Source organism: Lissotriton vulgaris, chromosome 6 (genome assembly GCF_964263255.1).
Source record: "Lissotriton vulgaris chromosome 6, aLisVul1.2, whole genome shotgun sequence".
Lineage (NCBI taxonomy): Eukaryota > Metazoa > Chordata > Amphibia > Caudata > Salamandridae > Lissotriton > Lissotriton vulgaris.
The window spans coordinates 1,906,774,128-1,906,792,260 of NC_141694.1; the positions used below are offsets into that span (position 1 = coordinate 1,906,774,128).

The 18,133-nt window shown below is 46.7% G+C and overlaps 1 long non-coding RNA gene across 1 annotated transcript; it reads right to left on the reverse strand.

Moving 5' to 3' along the window:
* Positions 1-3,400: 3,400 nt before the first annotated feature.
* On the reverse strand, positions 3,401-17,217 carry LOC147709876 (uncharacterized). The gene is made up of 2 exons (XR_015296745.1): positions 16,688-17,217; positions 3,401-4,049 (listed from the first exon to the last, which is right to left on the reverse strand). It is a non-coding gene; the product is annotated as an uncharacterized LOC147709876 (long non-coding RNA).
* Positions 17,218-18,133: the final 916 nt, after the last annotated feature.

Here is an 18,133-nt window from a genome sequence, read left to right on the forward strand (position 1 = left end):
GCAAATTCCGCGCCTGCGCTGAGAGTTCCATTGAGCGGGGCGGGCCATGACGGAACAGCTCAGTCATCAGCACAGCACCACCGACGCTGGTGACGGAGCGGTTCCGTCACCAGCATGCCGTCGCCACGCGGCCGCCCAGCCCCCTTAGCACTGCGGCGGAATAGCCGCCGCAATGAAGGGGTTAATATTGTCCATAATGCAGTTCATCCCAGCATGCTTAGGTGTTCCCTTTACTTTCTTTTTTTAGCTCAGTTTCTGACGTTTGGCTGCCTCAATAGCCCCCCCCTCCCCTCCTTCCATGGATTTCTTTTTAGCCATCCTCAGTCACAGTGGAGTATAAATCCCACACCCCTGGACGGATATAGGTTACAGTACGCTCTATACCTTTTGCGTACCTATGACTTGCCCAGTTACCTTGAAGTAGAGGGCGTTCGAGGTGTGGCCCGGCCCGTCCTCTGTCATCCCCGGACAGCCCGCCCTTTGTCCGGGCTTCGTCCCGTGCTGCGGAAAACAGATACTGATGTATATGACGGTGGGCGTGCCTCCACACAGGTGGGATCACGCACGGGCTCCTGGACAATGGAGTCCCGTGCGGCGTGCAGGATGAGCCCTCCTCAGCAGTTTAGCAGGCGCTGGATGCAGAGCCCCTCCGGGGGGGGTGGGGGAGGTTGGGGGCAGCGGCAGTTTAAGTGCTGGTGATACTTGCCACACGAAGCTACTAGATATTTAGAAGGATATGTGTGTGTTTTATTTTTGGAACAAATGATAATTTTTTGAAATCTAAAAAAAAACATTTTGCAATTGGCTGTTACTACAATTGTGTTATCACTTGACTTATTTAAATTTTACTGTTGAGAATTTTCATTTTACAAAATTTTTAAATACTTTTGGTAAAAACATAAAATTTGACTTCAAACATTCCTTAATGTATATCACTAGTATATCATTATTAAGTTTAACATATTCTTTCTTAATATTGCAAGATGACGATATTTTGCGGTTTAACATTTCTTATGTAAACTCTACCTTACAAAGCTGTCTCACTGACACCCATAAGTAGTCAATGTGGAAATGTGTGCCATGGATCCATAAGGTCAAAGTGTACTCTTTGGTCCCCATTAGGATGCCGGGCAGGCTTTGCCCGCCCAACACCCTTACGGAAGACAGGACAGCCCGCCTTAAGGGTGAGTGTCCCGAAGTCTGCATTAGGATGAGACACCACAGTGGCGGGAGCATCCCCCCATTTTTAACATTGTGGTGGGCGGTGCTCACTTCACCGCCCGCCACAATGTTAAAAATGAGTGCACGCATTTGCATAAACAAAGTGGCATGCACCGCGCGGTGCCTGTTGCTTTGTTTAGGCAAATGCTGGGGGGTACCACAGGTACCCCGTGTGCACACCCCATCCCTCCCTCACTCTGGGGGCCTGCAGGCCCCCCCCCCGAGTGAACACGACATGCCTCTCCGTGCCAGCAACGCCGCCACGAAAAGGCATCAATTTTTGCACATTGTAATATGGCAAGGCGACCGGGGCAGAAAAGCGGCGGACGGTTTTTCTGTTCACCGCAGTCCCCCCCCCACACTAATATGGCGGGGTGGATTTGGGAATGGCTGTTGAAAGGATTACCTCCACCAGACCGGCAGCCGCTACCGCCAGCTTGGCAGAGGCAATACGCCCGACATCGTAATGGGGCCTCAAGTTTTTCGTATGCGATCCATACAGATACATTTTACAACTCATCCATTCAGATTTTGTATTCTGACATCCTTACTTACTTGGTATGTCCACCACCTAAAAATGTTTTTTGACACTTCATGGGCTCTGTTAAGTCCACTCTACATGTTGTCATTTTGTCAAAAGTGAGATTTACCCACTATAGGCATTTGTGTTGTTGTTGCAAACACAGGCTCCCATCATACTGAATGGCATTCCTCCTGAACATTTTTTGGAAGCATAGTATTCAGGCAGATTCAACTGTCGAACTCTAGTTTGTAAAATACCCCCCAAAAAAAAAAAAAAATGTGTTGGGCCGCAATATTGCTGACTGATATTTTAATTATCTCATTGTTGTTTTGGCTAATAGGTCTTTCGAGAAAAAAAACTTAAATACATTTTGATTTAAAGATGTCAAAATACTTAGGGTGGCGGGCGGACAAAGTCTGCCCGCCATCCTAATGAGGCCCTATCGGTATGCTGGACCGCCCGCCGTAAGGGCAGGGGTTCCGTTGGGGGAATTAGGATATACCCGCCACAGTGGCGGGCACATCCTTCATTGTTAGCATTGTGGCGGGCGGTGCACTCTGCACCGCCCGCCACAATGCTAAAAATGCTTTCTCGCATTTGCATATACAAAGCGGCAGGCACCGCGTGGTGCCTGCTGCTTTGTACATGCAAAAAAAAAGGGGAGTACCTTAGATACCCCCCTGTGCACCCCCACTTCGGCCTTCACCAGGGGGGCCCGCAGGGGCTCCCCCAAAGCAAAGACCACCTGCCTTTCGTGGGCAGCATCGCCGCGGAAAGGCACCTATTCACACAAATCCAAATATGGCAACATATGAACCCTTTTCCGCCCCCGACGCAAGGAGACTGGGGCGGAAAAGTGGCGTGCGGTGTTTGCCTCCGCTGCGGTCCCCCCCACCATCGTAACGTGTCGAGGGGAAAGGGTGGCAGGCGGGCATTTATGTCGGGCGGATCGCCACCGCCACCATGGCGTTGGCGACCCACCCGACATCGTAATGGACCCCTTAGTGTCCATTTTTTAAAATTTCTTTTATTTATGGAACATAGATATAAATAATACATTTTTGATATTCTAATTTAGACATTGCAAACAACTTAAATTGAACAATGTGTTTTTTTTCTCAAATGTTTAAAAAAACAGGTTTGAAAAAACTCGCTTTCCATCAGGCTTACCATGTCAGAAAGACTGTGGGAAACAAAGCATCCTAATCCTAAAGGTGGAAACACTTTCCTATGGGACTACAGGCCGGTCTCTGAATGGCTTATGGGCTCCTGGAGCCAGTAGCAATCCAGCTGTAATGACAGGTCAGTTCAATTCTGACCGGCTATATGGTAATCAGCTGGTCAGAAATGAAATGGGCTACCTCGGTTGTAAAGCCTCTGACCTAAGGTCGGAGGGTTTACAATAGAGATTGTCATAGACCCCTTGGTCTTTAAATACATTTTATTTTAGCATTAAATTTCAATAATGTTTAATAGCACTTCTAGATTCACCTTTAGTGACAGGATATAGGGGTAATGGGCGGGGTATTATATTAATACCCAGTTAATACTTAATTTTTACCTACTAACTGAAATGTATTTTAGAGGGAAAAATGAAAACAGTGAGATTTCAAGAGACATTTTATTTTTAAAATCACAATAATTATGAATAAATAATAATTACAGCGATACACTTTATTTTAGAGTCAGTAACAGGAAACAAAAAAAAACACTTTAATTTTTTTATTTGCAATTACTTTATAAATTGGCAGTTTGCGAAAATAGATATTTGTACAAGCCTTTATTACAATACATAATATATATATATATTTTTTAAATGGTAGTAGCTTCCCATGCGTTTAAATGGTGATAATGGTCCTTTTTTCCGTTGGTACGCAAAGCCAGACTCTCGCTCAGTGACGACTGGGAAACTGACCTTGTTGTTGCATATACAGATTGATACGCCCAAGACAGTATAACAGAAAACCACAAATCACTTTTCAAATGTTTACTGTAAACTTTCCACTTATGGAAACAAAGGGGGCTACAATTGGTAGATAAATATGAAATAAAACTTTTACTTATGAAACCAGAACAATGAGCAATGCAGATATTTATATTATTGTAAACACATTAAGATTCTACCTCCTACATATCACAATTTTCGTATTCGGTACTCTGAGAGCATAATGGGGTTATACCTCAGCATTTAATACTCAATAGATTATTATAAATTACATTGGAACCCTTACAGCTTTAGTAAGGTTGCCTCTTCTGTTTGACAGCATTGTAAATGTATCCATCAGAAGAATTAAACACATAGTACCTATTGGAAAAGGAAACATCAAACAAAAAATTAATAAGTTAGTCAGTTTGCATATTATTCAGACCAAAACTTTTAACTTTGCTAACTTAAGGGCATAATTACGAGTATGGGGTGGGACGGGAGGGGTGAGGGGGTTCCACTGTACTGCAGATTACAACGAACAAAGTTGTATCTGTGCCAGTGGAACACCAGCTGCGCAAGGGAACAGTGGTACCCTGTCAGTGGTGCAGGAGCGCCACAACACAATATACTGAGCAGGGACTGGCAAAGTCCCGAGCAGCATACTTGGAGTTCTTCCACCACCAGCAATTTCATGGCAGAGCCCCACCATGAATAAGCTGGCGCAGCAAGAACTACAGGGCCCCCATGCCCTGAGAATACATTCAGGGTGGCACAACATGCCCCCCCCCCCTCCCCATGAATATATTTCCCCCAGTTAAAGCACAGCATGGAAGTCACAGTCCATGCCATGCTGGAACTTTTTGCCAGTTCCCACTACAGTGCACCACCATGGGAATGGCCAAAGAACTGCCAACCATATTACAAGCTGCACATTTCCAACTTGTAATGCAGTTGGCGGTGCTTGCACAGCAAAGGCTGCATTGTGCTGTTGTTGCAGCGCTAAAGTCGTAATCAGGCCCTTAGTCATGTTTAGGAGGTTTAGGAGGTTTTTATAAAATGCCTGTATGAAAGTGCCCCTATTGTACATAGTTAGCCCCATGATTTGCCTGATAGCTGATGCAACTTTGAAGAGCACTGGGTTCCTGCTAACCAGGTTGCCAGTGCCAGTATTATTTCACAAAAATCATGTATATGCCTAATTGTTCCACAATTGGCAAGGCCCTTTGCACCGCTGTAAGTCCCTAGTAAGGGGTACCTTTTGGTATGTAGGGCATGGGTCCTGAGGAGGGCCCCTTCGAGATGCAGCATGTATTGTCCTGCTATAAGGTTACTAGGTCTCTGAATGTACGCATTAAATTACTTGCTAAACTCAACCATGTGCACAGCAGTCAGCATTCCAGTCCACTGTACAGAACGGCTCTCTATAGCGGCTGCTGGTACTGCGTACTGAATTACATGCCTAGATGCGCTTGTGTACCGGATAGTAGTTAGCATTCTAGTCACCGGCTGCTTTCCAGGGTTTCTGGACTAGACTGTCAATACAAACCACTTCCAGGTTACTTGACCAGCACGTCCCACTCGAACTAAAGAGACACTCTAGCGGGAACTTATGCCCGACTGAGTTTCTCATCAAGTACGCTTTTCCTCCCTTCTCCGCCCCTGTCCCCGCAAAGCCCAGATATGTATTGCATGGATACCTTTTTTTCAACATTTTTATTGCCATTTATTTTAATATACATCCATAATAATATAGTTCAGCAATTAGTGATATATCACAATACAGCACTTCTTTGGCATATATAAAATTGTCCTGTACTAACTTTAGTTACAATTCGAAGAAGCCATAGAGAAGGTTATCCATAAAAGTACTTACACATAAAATCTGGTGAATCATACTATGTAATTATCTAACAGCAGTGGAGCTAAGGGTTTTGAATTTGCTAATACGTTAAGCAGGCGGTGTGGGGCGTGTGCATGAGATACGTGGGGCCGGGTGGGCGCTAGACCACCAGTGGGTCATTATACACACATCTGGTCGTAGATGTCGCAATTTCCCCAAGTTTTATGTGTGACCTGGGCAGTTTGAGCATTCCCTACCTGGCCATTGTAGTGTGGTATATCAGGGTCTGTTTGCAGTAGCGTTTTTATGAAGGTCAACTCAGTGTTTTTATTTAGCCGTCATATCTTTTGTAATCTTCGCCGCTTGTTTTTGTTCCCCCTTCGCTCGCCCCCTCGGTCGCTCCTGTAGAGGAGATGGCAATGTTCTAGCATATTTGTCAGCATCAGATCCGTACGGCCTATTGGGCCACTATCTGTCAACCACTGCACCAGCCACTGGAGTTCAAAAGCTAAAAAGTATAGCTCAAAGTTAGGCACTACAAGTCCTCCTTCCGCGGATGGGCGTTGTAGTATAGCAGGGCTACTTGCCTCCTCCCTTTTTACCATATCTAATCTTGCAGTAGAGCATCTAGGGCCCGATGTAGGTAAATCCCATTTACCGAATTTGAAATACCGAATTTTACCGATTCGGTATTTCAAAATCGGTAAATGGGATGTAGGTCCCAACATCTGGAATCGTTACCGATTCCTTACAAATTCGGTATTTACCGATTCGGTAAATACCGAATCGGTATTTGCTATTGAATCCTATGGGCCTTTGAAGCCCATAGGATTAAAGTCAAATACCGAATCGGTATTTACCGAATCGGTAAATACCGAATCGGTAAATACCGAATTTGGCAAGGGTGCAGGGGGTGTCACTTTGAGACCCTCTAGCACCCCCAAAACGGGCATGTGTGCAATGTGGCACACAGACATGCCCTAAGGGCACATCTGTCTGTCACATGGCACATGTGTACATGCACAGATGTGCATGTACACAGGAATCGGTATTTTACCATGGATTTGTATTCCATGGTAAAATACCGATTCTGTAAGCCATGTGCTGATGGAACATTGGCTACCTACATTGCATTTTCGGTAATTTTACCGAATCGTTATCATTACCGAATCGGTAAATATTACCGATTCGGTAAATTTACCGATTCGGTAATGATAACGATTCGGTAAAATTACCGAAAATGTGCCCCTACATCTCGATAGCCCTTTACCGATCGGAAACGGCCGAAAATCGGTATTTTCGGCCGATTCCGATCGGTAAAGGGCTACCTACATCGGGCCCCTAGTTGTCAAAACCACGAAGCGGGAATGGTGAGACTAGCAGGGCCCCCTTCATCCTGAGGCCTCCAGTTGGGGGCAGAGAGGGTATCTAAGGGACCACCCTGTAAAATGTTGCACTGTGTCACAGGCACAATGGGGTGCCAGCGACAGAGTGCAGAGATTTTCACACACCTCCATTTTCCCCAAAGGAGCCTGTGTTGTCAGGCGGAACACAGGCTCCCATAGGAGTCAATGGAAATCCGACCGAACCTGGTCCCGATTCCGAGATGGTCCCACCAGACATCGGATTGAGGCCTTGGTGCACTCCGTGAACACACCCTGGCTTTTCATCAACTTACACCCCTCAAATTAATATCAGAATGGAGAAGTGTGGCTCAGGGGTTAGAGGCGGCAGACCCGGAAGCTGAGATCGGCCCTGGACCAGGGTTCAATTCCCCGCCTCGGCGGGTCTTGGGCTCAAAAATTCCATGGACTCGATAATTCTCGCTCCGGTGCCTTCTCGACTCACGGGTTCACACTCTGCGACTCTGGGCAATAGCTTGCTTAATCTCCACAACGGCCCCTCGCGGCGGGATGCCTGGCTTTCACCTTGTGGATACCCTGCCGGGATTATCTCACAGGGGAATACCAGGACGGGTTCCCTAAGCAAGCGCCGGGAAACCTTTGTGGGTAGCTGTGCGCTATATAAGCTCAAATACATTTACATTTACATTTACACCTCCGGATTCATCCACTTTCAACGGAAGAGATTACAAGACACCAGCTCACTCGCTGCATGGTTTTGGAGTAAGTTCCCTGCAATTATATTTTTTTGAAAAATAAGTTCTAACCAACCTATGATGTTTTGATTCACTGGGACCAAAAAACAAAAATACAAATTATAGCGACGGATTAGGATGGTGGGCAGGCATTATCCTTCAACAGGACCTCCCAAAAGGCTGTCAGTGGTGCCAACAGGCATTTTGATGAGACAACGGCGGACCTACAGCCCCTTAAAGTCGCTTTCTGCCTGCCTTTTCATGGCGGGTTACCCACCATGAAAATGCGGACAGTGAGGCACATTGTAATCCCTATGGCGGTGCCTGGTAAGCACCACCACCATGGTAGGGAATACAACCCCATCCGCTGCATAGGGGAGGTGTCGAATTTACTATTCCCACTCCAGTCTGCAACATTAGAGTTGTTGAGTACCAGTACAAATATTTGAACTACATTAAACCAATAAAAATTTTAAATATATGATTGACATTAAAAAAAATGACATTAAAATGTTTATTATTTACGAAAACAAAAATTCGAATCCCACGCTATATTTTCAAAATTTTCACAAACACGTTAATTTCAAATTAATAAAAACATAACAAAAATTATTTTTTTAACAAGAGCTATTTTTACATTACTTAAATAAGTACCTAGCCAATAACTCTAGGTTATTCCCCGCCCCCCCCCCCCCCCCCCATTTTGGGTTCCAAGACCATAAACACCCTGAATTCTTAGTCATACTGTGTCCAGGCGTAATCCCCATATATGAGGTGTGCTTTCATAAGACATCTGTGAGAAAGTGGATCTTTTGAAAAAATTTGCCTCCCACGTTTTGCAAGGAAAATGGTGTGTTTTCAAATATAATGCACAGGGTCCCGGTCTACCAGGTCCCCTATGCCAGTGCTTCTTCCATAAAACTTTTCCACAATTGGCCCTTCTGGCGCCCTTCAAGTCCCTAGTAACTGGCACAAGGGGACCAAGGGCATTAGGACTGAAGAAAGTCCCCTAGTGACCCCTCATCTGGGCCATGCAGATTGCCACTGTAGCATTCATGGCCTGGAGTAGACAAAAATGACAGTCGACATGGCACACTGCCTGTGTGCCATGCCAACCAGCACTGTCCAAGGTATAGGTAAGTCACCTCTCTCGCAAGCCTTGAAGCCCTAAAGCAGGGTGCATTATTTCATTGGTTTGGACATATTTGCATGAGCATATAATCCCCTATAATATACAAGTCTATTCTTAGATAGTGTAAGTGCCAGGGACGCCAAAGAGAGTACATGGGCTGGAAACTACGCAACTGCAGTTCCCCAGGACATAATGGCTTCTCTGAACGCAGGAGTGTTTGTTTCCAAATTACTCCTTAATAAACACACACTGAGGCCAATGTGTCATTTATTAAAACATCTACTCAGAGGGCACCTCAGAGGTGCCCACTGAAATTCCACTAAAGCTGGTGTGGTCGCAGATTAGCTTTAGTCATCCTGCCACCACCAGAAATCTTTCTGGACCCCAGGATTGAGAGCCCCCCTCTCAGGGACCAGAAACAAAGCACGTCCTGTGCAGAGGTTTCACACCTACTCCCCCAGGATGGGCACAGTGCGAGAGATGGAAGCTTCAAAGGTCTTCCCCCATTGCAATGACACCCCTAACCTCTGATGGCAACCTGTTTACACCTCTACTTTTGGCGGGAAAACCTGCAGCAAAAAATAGGAACAATAGGTTGTGCCCCACCTCTGCCAACTCCACCCCTAAGGTGAAGGAAGCGAGGTGAAGCATATCTTTCAGTCTCTGCCATATGGAAGAGGGCGGGGGGGGTTCCTCCAGGCTATGACTATGCCTCCTCCCACAGTAGGTGGCATAATGGAGGGTGTAGACAATCCAGGTAACTCCCGCAAACAAAGCAGTGGAGGTGGACACTGCTCTTGTCGAATGGTCGGTTGACAATACTCTATCGCACTGGAAATCCATCTGACGATTCCTCTTTTTGATAAGGGAAGCCCTTCCTGGGTGTGCTGAAGGCAACAAACAGTTGTGAGGATTTGCGGAAGGGTTTTGTCTTTTGTAAATAGAATTTGAGGCAGCGTTGAACATCCAGCAAGTGGAGAGCTCTTTCCGCTGCGGTTGTTGGTTGAGGAAAGAACAGTTTGAGCATTAGTGGCTCATTTAAATGAAAGTCAATTGGAACTTTTGGAATACATTTTGGATTAGTCCCGAGTATCATTCTATTCTCTTGAAATTGTAAGAAAGGGTCTTGAATCGTGAGAGCCTGTAATTCCCCCACTCTTCTGGCTATAGTGAGCGCTATGAGAAGCAGAACTTTCCATGATAGAAATTTAAGATCTGCCCTGTGTATTGGCTTGAAGGGCTGTTTCATTACTTGAGAAAGAATAATGTTCAACTGCCATATAGGTGGTGGAGGCTTTACTGGAGGAAAAACCCAGAATAATCCTTTCATGAATTGTTGGATGACTCTTCCAGACCATATAGTTGGTCCTGAGGAAGTCCTCCTGTAGAGTGATATTGTAGCTAAATGTACCTTTATCGATGCATGAGCCAAAAGTAAAATGTATGTAATAATCTCATGCGCTGCCGAATTCAGAGAATGAATGTTACATCTTTGGCACCACAGACAGACTCTTTCCCATTTCATTCTGTGGGTCTTGTTCGTACTCTCCGCTCTGGCTTTTGATAGGATGTCTTTGCATTCCTCTGAGATCTTTAGATGGGGAAACTTACAGTGCTCAGGAGCCAGGCCGCTAAGTTCAATAATTTCGGATCTGGATGTAGCACTTGTCCCTGGGACAAAGTCAGAAGCCCCTGTATTGGTCAAAGGCGAATCGGATGGACCTCCGACAGTAGAGGAAGCTCTGTGAACCAGTGCTGCCTGGGCCACCATGGGGCTATCAGGATCACCCGGCATGGCTCCTTCTTGATCTTCATAAGAACTCGTGGCAGGAGGGGAATTGTAAGAAAGGCGTAAGCAAAGACGCCTTACCATGCCATCAGAAACGCATTCCCGCAGGATGCCCGTTGGGGAAGCCAGCTTGCGAAGAAACCAGCATTTCCCGTTCTCTGCTGTTGCGAAGAGGTCTACTGTTGGTTCCCCCCCATCTTTGGAAGATGTTGTCTAGAACCCCTTGGTGATCTCACATTCGTGGCAGGTAGATTTGAGCCTGCCGAGTGTATCTGCTTGGACGTTCTGGTCTCCTGGGAGATGTTCCGCTGTTCTGGATATCTAGTGTTGCAGTGCCCATTCCCATACTCTATGGGCCTTTTGCAACAGGGAGAGTGATCTTGTTCCTCCTTGTTTGTTTAAGTAATGCATAGCTGTTGTGTCGTCCGTTCTTACTAACACAGTTGATCTTATTTTTGGTAGGAACACCAGCAATTCCAAGCGGACGGCTCTGAGTTCCAATAAGTTGATATGCATCTTTTGCTCGTGCAACTTCCAGCGGCTGCTGACTTTAAGGTCCTGAAGGAAGGCTCCCCATCCTTCTAGGGACGCATGTGTAGTAATTATCAGTGGGGCTGGCTCTGTGAGGAATGAAAGGCCCCGCGAGATGTTCCGCTCTTGGGGCCACCATTTCACCGCTTGAACCATGTTCGGCGTTACCTTGACTATGTCTTCGAAGGATCCCTATGCTTGAAGCCATTGTATATATAGCTGCTCTCGCAACGGACGCATCCTTAACCTGCAGCAAGGTACGAGGGGAATGCAAGATGACATCGTTCCCAGCAATGACTTGTACACTGAAAGGCACTTTCTATTTGTGAAGTCTTTGAAAAGAGATGCAATTCTCAGTTGCCTTTCTTTGGAGGGGAAATGCCTTGTGTCCAGTATCACTCCCAAGAAGGTGATGTTTGTCGGTTGAAGGGATGATTTTTCCTAGTTTAAAGTCAGACCTAACCTGGCAAACAAATCCACGCAAGCCGCTGTTGGCGATCGGGTGGATGCTGCTGATGGTGCCTTAACCAACAAGTCAGCGAGGTAAGGAAATACGTTGGGGCAGATTTATGTTAACTGGCGCATCCCCAGGGATGCGCCAGTTAACGTGCGCCACAGCTCCGCCACCCATGGTGCGCCGCATTTATAATGCGGCGCACCATGGTGCAAAAACGGCACAGATACGTGACGCATCTGTGCCAGAAATGTGGCGCATTGCTGGAGTTGCATCGCAAGCGCGACGCAGCTCCAGCAAGGCTCGGTGGTGCCCCATCTACATAATGCTGCGTTAAGACCTACGCCTGCTTCAAGCAGGCGCAGGGTTTTGACACAGAATTGCCCTGAAAGTGACTTAGTGAAATCTCATAGATTTCACTCAGCCACTTTCAGGAGGCGTTCCTACGCAGGAACGCCCCTCCCTGCGCAGGAACGCCCCTCCCTGCGCAGGAACGCCTCCTTATGGCGCAGTGCTTTACAACGTGACGCATCTCCTAGATGCGTCACGTTGTAAATAAGGCGCATTGTTTGCGCCACAGTTGCGTCAAAAAAAGTGACGCAATTGCGGCGCAACGGCCTCATAAATCTGCCCCTTAGTGTTTGTTTCCTTAGAACAACCGCCATTGGAGCCAGGCATTTCATGAATATTCTTGGGGCTGATTTCAGGCCGAACTGCAGTACCTTGAATTGGTAATGTTCTCCGGCAACCATGAACCAAAGGTACTGCCTGTGGGAAGGATGGATGGGGGATGTGAAAGTACGCATCCTGTAGGTCTGTGGTTATATGATCTCCTGGGTCTAAAAGCAGAAAGATGTCCTGAAGAGAAACCATTGTGAAAGATTGCTTTTTGAGATAGGTGTTTAGGGATCGGAGGTCTCGAATAGGACGCCATTGGAGAGTGTTTTTCTTGACTAGGAAAAATCATGAGTAAACCCCTTCCCCTCTGGGAGTTCGGCACCGGTTCTATTGCTCCCTTTCAGAGCATTGTCCGAATCTCCCGACGCATCTGAAGTAAGTGCCTGACCTCTTGATGTATCGGTGGTGTACAAGGGGGCGTTTGTGGAAGTTCTAGAGTGTGTCCGAATTGAATTATGTTGAGGACCCACTGGTCCGTAGTTATTTGCTGCCAATTTTGGAGATAATAAGCAATCTATCCCTCTTACGTCACATGTTCCCTTGGGTTGAAAGGTGTAGCCGGATCCTGAAGGCGGTCATTGTCGTTGGTTGTTGTCTTTCCCCTGACAACCTCCCCTACCCTCTAGGTGTAGATTTTGTGTAGCCTCCTGACTGACGGTGCGTATACTACTTACAGTAAGGCTGTGATGATGTAGAGTAAGATGAATATTTCCCTGCTGGTATCCTCCTCTGAAAGAGGATTGGCCTCTACCTTTAGAGCCTTGAAAGGAACTTTCCTATATTGTAGTGTTCCTAATGATTTCGCTGTATCAGTATCTTTTTTGATACCTTGCAGTACCTAGTCTATGTGATTTCCGAATAAATCCTCTCCATTGAAAGGAAGGTCCGAGATCTTATTTTGGACTTCCAGCCTGAACGCTGTTGCTCTCAGCCATCCTTGTCTGCACAGGACCGCCGCTCCTCCCAACGATCTGAAGGCTGTGGTTGCGATGTCTATGTCCATAGCACAATCTAGGACTTCAGCCGAAGTCCTTTCTCCCTCTTGCAGAATCTTGATCTGTCAGCTTCTGGAATGCAGGAGGCGAGAGGTCACACCACATCTGCCTATCGTACCTGCCTAGAATGGCCAGGGCATTCAAAGCTTTAACTAACAGGGCAGACAGAGGAAAACCTATTCCCCGCATTGTCCAATCTCCTATGCTCTCCTACGCTCTCTGTCCGGAGGTATCGTAATAGGAGCGGACGGACTCCTGGTCTTCTGCTGAGCCGCCTGGGTTATGACGGAGTCCAGCTTGGGGTGGCCTAGAAGACAAGCTGGAGCATCCGAAGGTGCCTTATATTTTTTGTCCAGTCTGGCAAGTACTTGAGTCACCATTGCCGGTGTCTCCAGGAGTTTTAGGCCCTCTTTCCATAGATGATCGACAATCAGTAGGGACAGAAATGTACTACGATAATGTTCCTTGAAGTCGTAAAAGAAACATTCTGCTTTGTCTGTGGACATGGTGAGTGTGAATCTGTTTGTGGCTCTCTCCATTAAATTATGAAAACCACTGATGTACTCTCCTCATCATCCGTGGTCACTGGATGAGATCTTGCTGGTGGAGATCTAGGCAAGGGCTCTGGTAAAATTTATCGCCTACGCACTGGCGTACCTGGTATAGAGCGTGGTTGAGGCGTAGTCACCTGCAATTCTTTAGAATTATGAGGAACAGGATGTCTCTTATAATCCTCCAGCATGAACTGCAAATCCTTTAGCAATGAAGATGGAACACTCACCATCTCCTCATGGCGGTATTATTGCTGGGGACGACATTGAAACCCCTCATATTCGTACTCTGAGTCACCCTCTTGGTACTTTATTTGCAACTGAGACGGGCTACTAGCATAGCCAAAAGGACCGCCATCCTCCTCCACTTTTTCCGACTCCTCCAACAGGTGAGATGTTACCAAAGGGGTCACCTTACTTGGTGATGGGTTCTTCCTGGCAAGAACCCATTTTCTGGTTTTTTTTCCTCTCATCGACAAATTCGGCATCGCAACCACCAGCGTTATTATCGTTGTCAACGCTACCATCGACTATGCCGTTACTGTCGTCATTGCAATTGTTACCTGTAGTCATTGTAGTCGATGCAGTCGTCACCACAGATCTCGGCATCGACACTGCCGCCGACGGTGATAAAGTCTTAGACGTACGTTTTACCTCCGATTACATAGACGCCGTCATCTTTGTCGACGCTCCAGTCGACAGTGTAGATTTCTCCAATGTCCCCTTAGAAGGTGTGGAGGCCGGCTTCTTGACTGAATGTTTGACTTCAGTGGGTGATTGTGAGCTTTTCCTCTTGTTATGTTAAGTTATATTAAATTTATACAGCGCTCAGCTACTGAAAGTGTCCCGGCGCTAACTCCAGAAAGAATAAAAAATTATCCATACTCCGATGTCAATCTAAAACCGCAGCGTTTTTAGTTTTTTTTTTTTTAAAAAGCAATGGGTCATGGATACTCCTTAGAGCCATCGGTAGTAGGTTCCAAGCCAGGACGGCTTTGCGAACAAATGAGTTGCCACAAAGCCTCTGGCGGATGAACCGAGGATTTTTCATTAGTAGCTGATCAGATGAATGCAGGTGCCGTGAGGGTTTATAAAATCGCTTCTACAAAAAGCTAGGGCCAAGACCATGCAGAGCACGGTGAGCCATCGAAAGCATTTTAAATTAAATGCGAGACTCCACCGGGAGCCAATGCAGAGTATGTAAATTAATGCGGACTCTCTGTCTATGAGGCAATCCCAGTAGAAGTCTGGCGGGCGCATTTTAGACTACTTGAAGTTTCCTGGTCAAGTAAGACAGACTGCCAGCCAGCAAGGCGTTAGTGTAATCTAGGCGAGACAGAATCATTGCTCTGACCACCGTCTCCTTAGCACTCACTGGCAGCAAAGGGAGGAATATCAAGATTTTAAGGGTCCCCAAACAAGTCCCTGTCAGCTTTTTTTATCTGAGAAGAAAAGTTCAAGTCTTCATCGAACCAAACCCCTAGGTTTTTGGCCAGGCCCTTGCTCACAGTAGGGCATGGAAAGTCAAGGCCAGAGCCTAGCCCTGAAGTCCTCAGTTCTTGGTATGTTTTAACCCTGAAGCATGACCCATGCTCTCCTTTTCTTTGCTTGGGGGAGGTTTAGAGGGACTGCAGCCAGAAGACCCTAGACAGGACTTCCTTCCTGGCTTTAAGCTTTTGAAGACAAAATAATAGCCTTCCTTCACGAGCCCTCAAACTTTTATTTAAAAAGGTACGACATACCTTACAATCCTTTGCTTGATGATCTGGATAAAGGCATTAGATGCAATCCTTTAAGGGTCGTCTGCATAGTGCCTTTTCTTTGAACAGGTGGCACAGGCTCTAAATAAACCTTTTTTCTCATTGTAACAGTTGGAGAAATAATAGGTAGTAATTAAATCTGAAGAAGAAAACTCAAATCCAATCTAGATTGAGTAGAAATTGAAGAGTTTGAACAGAGCTCAAAGGAGACGCCCTAGCAAAACGTGCGTTAGAAAATCTGAGGGGCAAAAGGTTCTCTCAAAAATGTGTTCTAGAGGGTGAGGAGTTTCTTATTGGTTCAGGGACAAGTTCGGTCTATTTTACATAACGAAGGTTATGGGTTGCAAAAGGGAAATGGGCCTAGGCCTCTTTTCAGTTTGCTATACTACTGGGCATTGTTTTTTTATGTAACGGAGACTCCCGTCTCGACGACGGAGAATGATTCAGGCATGTGAAACTATGAAAGCTCCAATAGTGGAGTAAATAGAGCACTTTGGGTTTGCATCGAGCCCTGAGCACTTCTGGGGGGAATCTCTGGACTCTGTGCATGGTATAAACTCCAAGTGGTATACCATATACAGAGCCAGCTTCCTACAACATCCAACTATTTAAACAGGGCCACACTATGCTCTGGATCCTTTCGAAATATACACTATCGAAAAGCGAAAATGCTGCTGTTCAGTTTTATATTGTTATGGAAACCCTAGGTCGTTTGAACAGGTCGTATTCTTCCTCCTTAGACCTCTCTTTAGCTTCCAGCTCACTATGCAACAGTGAAAACATTCAGACATATAATTCCTGCCATTTTTGTTCTGTGGTGTGCACCCAATGGCTTTGTCACATGTATGACAGCTTTTTTTCAACTCCTGTCTTTCTTTGAAATCCCCTATTTTGACCGTACATTTCTACCTCTCATCACAATCTGTTCCACAGCATCAGTTCTCATGTTCTAAGCCATGTCCCCTTGTTGTTCTCATGCTTACTTACCGGTTTGTGTACAAGATGCTCCGTCCCTTTGGGCAGACACTTTGTGTACCCTTTTGTAGCGGACCCGTTTTCCTCTGTGCCCAACAGTGTCCTTAACTTAACAGTACATCCGCAGACATGTAGTTTACTCCTTTCCATTCCCAGCCTCCACCCCAATTGACAACATAACAGGGGCAGACAAAGTCGCCCTTACATCCTTACCTGGCATTAAAGTCAGTGCCCGCTCCGTAGTCTGCTGCCTTGCTTCTGCTGCCTTAACAGTAGAAATCACCTGCCCGTCGACCTGGGTCAGTGGATTTGTGCCTTAAGCCTGTAAAACACTAAGTGGACACTGATTAACAAACCCACCCACCACCACCCATGGACCCTCCTGCCCCTTTTTTGCTACCTCCCCTGCTACGCCTTATCACCTCACTGCCCAAGACCTAGTCCTCCTCCCAGCTATCCTCCTCATAGTCAAAGTCCATACAACCCACCAATTCATCTGCCCCTGCCCACTGAGAGAGTAGTGGTGGTACCACCAGCAGATATTGCACATTATGCACCATCTCTGGCCTACCCGCCCCAAGTCACCTCCACTGGCCATTGTACATGCAGACCTTGCAGCATCCTTTCCAGCTATTCTTGCATCTTCAGATGTAACCTAACCACTGCTCTTCACCTCCTACTTTCCCTCTTCAGATATCCCAATCCTCTTGGGAAGACACTACCTCACATCTCTCATAACATCGCTGTGAGAAGTTGGCCCGATATGCAGTGTTCACTATTCTAGCGACCACTATGCATCGGTCCAAACGACCCTTATGGTGATTGGTTGTAAGTCAACCTTAGACCAGCTATCCTAGTAGCGTGGATACGAGCAGTCTTCGGGCTAAACTCTAGAGGGCGTGTTAAGCCAGCTGTTATACCATCACATACCCCTTGAACACCAAGTGAAAGGACACCACACAAGTGTTATGAAAATAAACAGTGTATTTATTAGAATCACAACAGCCCTGGACTCTTTATGAGGACAGGGTACTAAGCACACAACGAAACTCTTAAGAAAATACTTCAAGTGCACAATCAATACAAGTGCCCGAGGGCACGGAAAGTTTAGTGGTCTCGGGCGGACCCGATAAGGCAAGTCTGAAGCGAGGGACTCAGGACCCTTAAGTAAGGAGGCTATGCGGGCACCGAAATGCCGAAGTTACCTAGCCACAAGGGCTGCGGCTGCACAAGTCTTACAGGCGTCGGGGGTCTTCGCTGACGAGCAGGAGCCGGAAGGAAGGAGTTGCTGGCCGGCGACCACTGGAGAATAGTTCGTAGAGATCCAAGCCTGGATCAGAGATAGATGACACCTGAAAGCAGAGGGGACCAAGTTCGTACTACTAGCCAGTAGTCAGAGGGTACCAGGAGGGCACCGGATGATCGTCACCTCGACTAGGTGAGTGGGCGATGCTAGGCTCTGCAGTCTCACGGACCAGGAGGCGTTGTCGGCGACCAGGATGGAGGTGCGAGCTGTCCCATGAAGGTTGATGCTGTCGGTGTCGCTGGGCCCAGGATTGGGGCAACAAGCCTTGGCAGATTTCAGGGCCACGTGGTGGGCCTAAAATGGCGTCTTGAGTGGACCAGAAGGGTCCGGGGTGCTCCTCTCGTAGAAGGGAG